Raw genomic sequence first — 9,085 nt, forward strand, 5'->3', positions numbered from 1 at the left:
AAAGAAAGAAAGAAAGAAAGAAAGAAAGAAAGAAAGAAAGAAAGAAAGAAAGAAAGAAAGAAAGAAAGACATGACCATGAAAGGATGTTATTTGTAATATATGTTAAACCTGAGTCTTTCTTTGCTGACTCCCCATTTCTACCCTTATTACTGTCCACATTATTCTTTATTGCTTTGTAGTTCTTTCATTTGTCAGAAAGAAGAAAGGATCTAAATTTACCCTGACACAGTAAATGATATTCTGAATGAAGGTTTTAAACTCGCCATCAAAGGTAGACTTAAATTGGCATTGAATATCAAGAGCAGAAGAGACCAAGAAGTTTATTTATCAATAACAGGTTAGAGATCAAAGAAGATCACAGTAGCAGGACCAAGCTGAATACTTCAGGATGGACAGCCTGGTGTGTGGACAGGTGGGATTGTGGTAGGGTTGGTAATGGAAATTAACAAAGGAAGGGGGGGTTGGTAATGGAGATTAACAAAGGAAGGGGCATTACTATTCTGGAGGCTAGGGGAGCCATGCCAGGTGTATTAGTCCATTTTCACGCTGCTATAAAGACATACCTGAGGCTGGGTAATTTACAAAGGAAAGAAGTTTAATTGACTCACAGGTCCACATGACTGGGGAAGCCTCAGGAAACTTACAATCACGCCGGAAGGCAAAGGAGAAGCAAGTACCTTCTTCACAAGGCAGCAGGAAAGAGAGAAGAGAAAATGAAGGGGGAAGATCCCCTTATAAAACCATCATATATCGTGAGAACTTGCTCACTATCACGAGAATAACATGGGGGAAACTGCCCCCATGATCCAGTCACTTCCCTTCCTCGACACGTGGGGATGACAATTCGAGATGAGATTTGGATGAAGACACAAAGCCAAACCATATCACTGAGGAAACCTGACTAGACAGGACACCTCGGTGAGAGTGGAGTAGCATCAGGGTAGTGCCCATCCCTGCCAGGGTGAGCACAGTGACAGACTTGGACCCAATACCCTGGACTGCCCATTGCCAAATCACCTGAGAAGAGCAATTTAATTTTAACTAATCATTTTTGCAAGCTTAGTTGTTTAGCTGCTGGGAAAAAAAAAAAAAAAAAGCACAAGTCTTTTTAAAAGGAATAAAATTCTGACACACGCTATGACATAGATAAACCTTGAAACATGATAAGTGAAATAAATCCGTTACAAAAGGACAAATCTTGTTTGATTTATTTACATGAGGTAGCTAGAATAGTCAAATTCACAGACACAGAAAGTAAAATAGTGGTTACTAGGGACTGGGGGGAGGCTAGAATGGGGAGCTGGTGTTTAATGGGTATGGAATTTCAGCTTGGAAAGATGAGAAAGTTTTAGAGATGAGTACTGATGATAGTTGCACAAGATGCCACTTAATGCCACTGAATTGTATACTTTAAAATGATTACAACGGTAAATTTTATGTAATATATATTTTGCTACAATTTTTAAAAAGAGTGTGGGTCCAGACAGGGTGTGGTGGCTCATGCCTGTAATCCCAGCAATTTGGGAAGCTGAGGCAGGTGGATTACCTGAGGTCAGGAGTTTGAGACCAGCCTGGCCAACATGGGGAAACCCCATCTCTACTGAAAGTACAAAAATTGACATATCATATCAATATGTCTGATATTGATACAATACCAGACATATGAGTAAATTAAATACAAAGTAGGAGGTAACAAGTGCCAGAAAAAAGAATAATATATGCTGTTTGAATTTAGAATCAAGAACCCGAACTGTGTATGTGTGTGTGAGTGTGTGTGTTTGTGTGTGTGTGTGTATAAGGGGAGAATTAATTTAAGAAAGTTCCAAGTAATTATATTTTGAATGTATATACTGAATGTTTACATTATATATAAAGCACATATCTGTTGTGTGTTTTATACTTTTTGCTTACAAAATTATCTTATGACCTAAATAAATGAAATATTCTTCTCTTGGTCTGCATTCTTATTGAGATCCAAGTCAACATAGTTGCTTAAAAACAGTTTCCAAACTTTTGATGACAGTGAAATTATGATATATGAGTCAGGAAAGATTAAGGAATACAGTATAATGTGACCCTGTGCAACACTGGCGTGGATATGGGAAGGGCTGGAGTTCAAGACCCACATTTGCGTAGTCTTGGGCACTATCTCACCAGGCCCCCATTACCTTATCTACAATATAACTAGCTTGGGCTAGATAACTTTCTAGCTCTGTCAGTCTCTGATTCTAGGGAGTAAAATAGTCTGAGCTGTGTTATGAATCCATCTATCTCCTTCACCGTAGCCATCACCAGTTTCCTTGGCCAATTGTTGCTGTGTCTCCACACCCACCCACACTAGTGTCTATTTTGAAGCAAATCCCCAGACATATCATTTCATCTGCTTTTCCTTACTGGAAGAAATGAAGAAAGAAAAAGTGTTTTAACTTGGTGCACAACAATGTCACATTTGCTGCTATATAGAAATGTAAGGAGAAAGAGTTTTCATTTAATGGTGTGATGACAAATGGACAACAGTTTTAGAAAACAGGAGTGATTTTAAGAGGCCTGATAACCAGCTTCATAGTAAAGAAACAGTAAAAAGTAAAAACATGATTTTTCTCAGAGTATTCTTCACATTTAAAAATAGTTCTCTGTGGCCATTTAGCAGCTCAAAGTGAAGAAATTCTTATGAATGGGCTGGGGAATCAAAGAGAGAATGTGTGAGCCACAGGCAGAAGGGAAATTCCACTGTAGCAGCAGTTGGCCACAATCTGCTTTTCTGCTTGGGCCTCAGATTTTGGACAGCTGTGTGCCTGAGACTGCAAGGTCATTTCTGGCCTTGCCAATGTTGCTTTCAGCTGTTGAGTTTTGGGCTGGTTTGTTACACAATAATCACTAACCAACACAGAAAAAAATGCAAAATCTCCAATCCTGATATTAGACAATATTCTGTCAACAAAGCGACCATTTATTATTAATAATAATGTAATAATTAAATCCCTTATATGTATTTCTTCAGGTTACTTTTACCTGAGTGGGTGGCGAAGTAGGAGGCTGAGTGAGCAGGAGACTTGGCCATATATGGTTAGAGCTGGTAGTTGGGGTTACGCGGCTGCCGAGCTTTCTGGTATGGACATTCTGTTTTTCCTTGCATGGCAGCAGCTAGAGCCCTAGCCCAGAAGTCAGAGGATGTTTACTCTCATTCTGTCTCTGCCACTTGCTGGTTGTGTGAACTTTGGCTACTCCCTAGACCTCTCTGGCCTCAGTTTCCTCATTCATAAAAAATACTGGCTATAATAATCCCTACCTGGCTGGCCTACCCACCTCACTGGCAGGATCGAGTAAGATGATGATATGAACACACAGTGAATGCTGAAAGGTATTCATATGCATACACACTCATGAGATGACGTAAGGATGTGACGTACGATCTCAACTGAATACACTACAGTTTTGCCTGGACTATTCAAAATGTCTGATAAAACTTTTCTGTTAAAAAAAAAAAGTCAGTGTTTAGTCTATATGATGTCAAATACCTGGACTTCATTTTACAAAATAAATACATTTTTGTGTATGATAATATATGTAATCAATGCTATAAACTGATTAATAATTGGCTAACCCTGGATAACCAATTACTCTGCTTCATAGGTGAAGTGACTGAGACTCTGAGAGATTAAGTAACTTCTCAAGGGCTACAGTTACTAAGCAGTAGAGCCAGAACTTGTGCCCAGGGACCCTTTCCATTATATCCCAGCAAGGTTTCTCAAAAAGATTGAAGGCAAGTTGGCCTCAAAGGCACACGTACATCACTGACTCTGAGAAGGTAGCTTTATGTGGGATGATGCCCAGGCATCTTCAAAAGAACAAAGCAGAAAACAAATCCCTTCAGCCAGGGAGTTTTGGAGATCTTTTTGTTTCTCTTCTTTGCCTGCACCAGAGCTGGTGAATAAATCATGGGGCTGGCAGGCAGCACTGGAAAGCACCACTGACTTCACAGTAAATGAATATCAGAGGTGTCTTGGGTCTGGGCAGACGGAGACCCCATGGATGGTGGTGGATAAGATTGTACTCATTTGGGGCCTCCCAGCCAGCATGTGCATGTGGCAGAGGAAAATGGCCGAAGCTTCTTGTGCGTCACATCCCTGTCTGAAACATAATTGTCCAGACTGTCAGAAAATGTTCTGTATGATGGTAGTTTTCAGGTGTTTATGTTTTTGTGATGGTAGTGGAGAGAAATACTATGCTTGAACCAGACAGAATCACTTCTCTCCTTCTTAGTCCTCTCTCCAAGCCCTTCTTCCCCCAACTCACCCCACCTTGCCAGTTGCATTTATGCACTTGAGTAGCTCTCAATTCAATTGTCAACAAGTGATGATATTTTAAGTGTTAAGTTGAATTTTAAAATGCATTCAAAATTATTAATACATAAGAATCACAAGAGCATGTATATTTTAGCCTCAGCAGCTTAGGTAATTAGATGGTGACCAAAACTAAAGGTTCGAGAAGTAAATAAATGATCCTGTCTTGTATTTTTTTCTTTTTTTTTTAATAAAAATGAATTTTTAATTTCATGAGCATTAAAAAGAAAACCAAAACCTGTCACATTTCCTTCCCACTCATACAAACAGCTCTCAAATGAGATTCTTCAAATTTTACATTTTTTCCATTCTGGCTCATTCTTTGCTTCCTCATCATCAGATTCAACTTGGCCAAACACGATTCTGGGCTGAGTCTTGGAACATGTTGGAAAAACCCAATATGGGTTGTCTTCTGCTGCTTTGGAATGATGCAAAATGGCTTCCCAATGATTAATGTTTTCAGTCTTGTCCAAAGCAATGTTCTTCACAATATAGGAAGAAAGAGTGCCCTTGTGGGTCCCAACTCTGCCACCACAACCTGGGTTGGCTACAGGAGGTTCAGGTTTATGTGATTTCAGGGAATCCAGTCTGTCCTTCTCCAGCTGTTTCCTTGTACTCCTTTGGCGGGGCTCACGGAACATAGGCAAGACATGAGGGGTGATGATGTAGTCCTGGGTTAGTGTCTCAGCTTGTTTTGCCTTTCACTGGTTTTTTGTATGTTCGTTTGTTAGAAAAGCCAGCATAAAAAAACTTTTATTGCAATAACAAAACTTGAGACTCATATATAGTGCTGGGGGGATGAGACAGCAATGATTTCTCTCACCAAATCACTACGCAGGACAGCAAAGGGGGTGAGAATGGCCTGAGGGAGGAAAAGCCAGGAAACTGAGATCAGCAGAGGCAGCCAAGCATCAAAAAACAGGAGATGCTGAAGCTGCGATGACCAGCATTATTTTCTTAAGAGAACATTCAAGGATTTGTCATGATGCCTGGGCTTTCATTGGGTGTTAAGTCTACAAACAGCACCTTCAATTTAAACTATCAATTAAAGTTTTTAAAATTCAGGAAGTGGTGGAGCTTGGAAAGTTATGAGATTACAAAATTCCTGAAAGTCCACTAGAAAAACCACAGGATGGAAAAAAAATAAATAAATAAGCCAGGCCACAAAGAAGACTTCAGAGGTCCCCACTGGCCTAGGGACAGATACCTGTAGTGTACAGCATGGCAGTGAACATGATCTGCTTTCAAAGGCAGAGGATTTAAGGGGAGGGTGGGGTGAGACTAGTGGAAGCAAAGGCTCTCCCTATCCCCACCTCAGTTTGAGGTAGGGTTTTTAATTTAACCCAATGACATCTGTCAACTTGGAGAATAATTCAGCCCTAAACAGTGCCTCAAATCTGCTATGGCTTTGTAGCACAGCAGCAAGAATGTTTAATATATAATAGATTAAAATTTCATCCCCAAAAATAAAATAAAATATTCTTGCAACCCCCCCCCCCCCCCCCACCTCTCCTGCGCCAACACACACACACACCAATTCCTATTCTAAAGTTAACCTATCACTTGTGCTGTTAATACTTGACCATATACTTATTGGAAACCTAGATCCAAAAGACTGCAACTGAATCTTCACCCCAAAATGAAAGCAAATTAAAATGAATAATTTGAAGTTTATGGCATATAGTTTAGGTAAACACACATATGAGGAGAAAGGGGAAGAGGAGATGGAGGTGTGGGAAGCAAAGCTGAGTGACAGAACACATTCAGTCAGGGCAGATGTCTAGATAGAGTGGAGTGGAACATCAGGAAAAGTTCCATATGGATTCAGGTGCACGCGTCTGGAGGCACCAGATCCCTCCATGGCAGATCCAAGAACAGGGATCTGGATCTTGGATCATTCTAAAACTGGAATGACAGGAGGAGGCCATTCCTGTCATTCCAGTTTTAGAAGCTCCACATCGAAGACGACAGTGGCATGTGGTGGGATGATGCCTGGGTGCTCAGTGGCACTGCAGGCGTAATCTGGAGATACAGTCAGTTTGGCTGTCTGACCCACATTCTTCTGGACAACCCCTACTTCTCACCCTGGGATCACCTCCTGCTTGCCTACCATAAGCTTAAAGGGCTTTTCTGTCCCGGGAGGAATCAACTTTCTTTCCATCTTCAAGCATCCCGGTGTAGTGCATCAAGCAGGTCTGGCCACACTTCGGGAGGGTGTGCACGTCTCCTGGGGAGATGGTTTCCACCTGCACTCTCATAGCTGGGTGGGTAGGCGGCGCAACAGGTGGCGTGGACTCACAGCGACCTGGCGGCAGTTCCATAGTTCTGCCTAGTCCCCTTCCGCCGGGTTTTAACCACACATAATTTTGCTCCCCTCTGACTCTTGTTGGGGTTGTAATAGACTTTAGGCAATCATTTCCAGTTCCAACCATGATCTGGTTCAGCCTTGGATGCCGCAGGCAGTATCTGTGATGTCTGTTTCATAGAACCTTTGGAAAGTCCTACACTCAAGGCAAACAAGTTTGCCGCTGCCACATCCTCTTTGAACAGACGTACCAGTGACTATGAGCTTATCATCTGGACTGAAACAGCAGTCAGTCATTGGGAACATGGTGGGAAGACCCGAGGCTGAAAAAAGTGGCTTATTAAATTGTCAGATGTCTCATAATTTTAACGAATCATCACCTTCACGGGAGGCAAGGACATTACCATCATAAGAAAAAGTCACGCCAAGAAGTGTCTGTGTCCAGGTAATGAGGCTGTTTATAGTTGAACTTAGGATGAACAGTCAGATATCAGTCCTAGATCTGTATGCTTCCATTCTGGCAGGCAGTTGCTATGAGATTTCCATCTCTATTATATATGCACATTGTGGGAATGACTTTTTTGCCCTGCATGGTCCGTGGTTTAAACACAGTTTTTTGTTTCTTTGGATTTTCAATTTCCCACGTCCTCACAGTCCTGTAATCCAGGACAGTATAAACATTCTTGCCCCTGCTGGTTCCACAGTACTCCTCTCCTGGGTACACTTCTGTATTTCTTGCTGAACTTAAAATGTCAATAGAAGCGATTTCTTCACCTCCATCAGGGTTACACTTCAGGAAAAGGAAGCAGGGGTTTTCATGTTGGCTGTTCAGGCCTCTTCAAAATCACCAGATCCTCGCCTGGAGCAGGCGGCGCTAGCAGCTCCTCACATTCGAAGTCGCCGGCGCTAAGACGGCCCGAGTGAGAAGCAGGCTGTGGGTCAAGGCTCCGCCTGCGGCATCCCAGGAAGAGGGCAGCGTGGGGCCGGAGTGAGGCCCAGTCCTCGGTCCGCGTCTCCATTTCGCCGCCTCCTGCCAGGCCAGCCCAGCCCCGGAACTTCTCTTCCAGTGCTTGAGGGTCCACCCGTGCAGCGTGGAAATGGGCAGGCAGGGCGACTTCCGGCTCGCTCCTTTGTCTTGTGTTTTCCATCGTCTGGTTTAACAGTTGTATGTGGGTGGCAGTCATTATCGTCATCAGCACTATTATCAGTGAATATTTTATGGTGCCTTGATTAAGTGGAGGCACAGTGCTAGGTACAGTTAAGGACTTTACCTTTCTAGAAGATACAGTCACCATTTTTAAGGAGTGTCCCATGTGTTTCTGGCCCAGAGGTAAGATTAGAGGTTCTGACATGGTGATAAGTTTGAAAAACAGATACAGCCCTGAAAGTCCCGGGGAGAAGGGAGGAGGCCAGGGAGCAAGCTTCAGAGTGCTGACTTCCAAAGTCCTTCCTCAGATAGCCAGTGTGCTTCCAGCTGCTCAGCGGGAAGAGCCTCAGAAATAGTGGAACGCTGCAGGGAGGTAAAAGGAGAATGAAGCCTGAGACATGGCCACAGGGTTCAGTAACGGGTAATGGCACTGATGAACTTGCCATAGTGAGACCGGGACAGGAACCAGATGGCAAGAGGTTAACGAATCAGAGGGGGTCGGGAACTGGAGAGAGAGGCTTGGTCATGAGGAGAAAGGAGCAGGGTCAAGGGAAGATGTTTCCAAGAGATAATTCAAAAATTGAAAAGTTTGATTATTTCTGGTTGTTTGATGGGTAAATGGGAATTCATTATACAATTCTCTATACCTAGTGAGTATTTTCTAATTTCTTTAATAAAAATTTAGGAAAGGCAAAGTGAGAACTGAGAATGTGTGAAGAGAATGAAGAAATGGGTAAGAGAGGATACTAAATCTTTAAGACAGAATAACGATAATTGGTGGTACAGTCTCAGGGGAGGTTTAGAGATGGAAACAAAAGCACCAGTGAGGGAATTAATCTGCTGACAGGGGAAAGATAATAAAAATGGATGAAGATAAGAATAAAATGTGGATGAAAGAGGAAAGTGTTCATATAAAAATATTATAAGGCTGAAAGGAAGATGGATGAAGGAACTTGGGCCTTCGTTTCTGCAAGTGGGAGGAGAGGTTATAACTCTCAAAGCAGTTGGGGCGCGGGAGGAGGGAGGGTTTGAGGAATGTGGAAAAAGGTTGGAATAACAGTTGTGGAATGCAGTAAGGAATGAGTAAGAGGGGAAGATGACTGTTGAGAAGCAGGCCCATCTAGAGAAAGGGAGCCCAAACTTTTAACCGGTTCGTACTTTGAGAACCACCACCATAAAGCATGCAGAAAACAGCAAGCTAGAGTGATGTGGGGTCTCTTCCAACCCTAGAGTCTTCTGAAATCCCTAAGCTGGCAAGTGACTGTCCCAAGAACAAAAGTTTGTTAGAG

The 9,085-nt window shown here is 42.5% G+C and overlaps 2 pseudogenes; both read right to left on the bottom strand.

Moving 5' to 3' along the window:
• Positions 1 to 4,631: 4,631 nt before the first annotated feature.
• Positions 4,632 to 7,833, bottom strand: LOC111544755 (annotated as a pseudogene).
• Positions 6,278 to 6,674, bottom strand: LOC111544692 (annotated as a pseudogene).
• Positions 7,834 to 9,085: the final 1,252 nt, after the last annotated feature.

Source organism: Piliocolobus tephrosceles, chromosome 2, assembly GCF_002776525.5.
Source record: "Piliocolobus tephrosceles isolate RC106 chromosome 2, ASM277652v3, whole genome shotgun sequence".
Taxonomy (NCBI): domain Eukaryota; kingdom Metazoa; phylum Chordata; class Mammalia; order Primates; family Cercopithecidae; genus Piliocolobus; species Piliocolobus tephrosceles.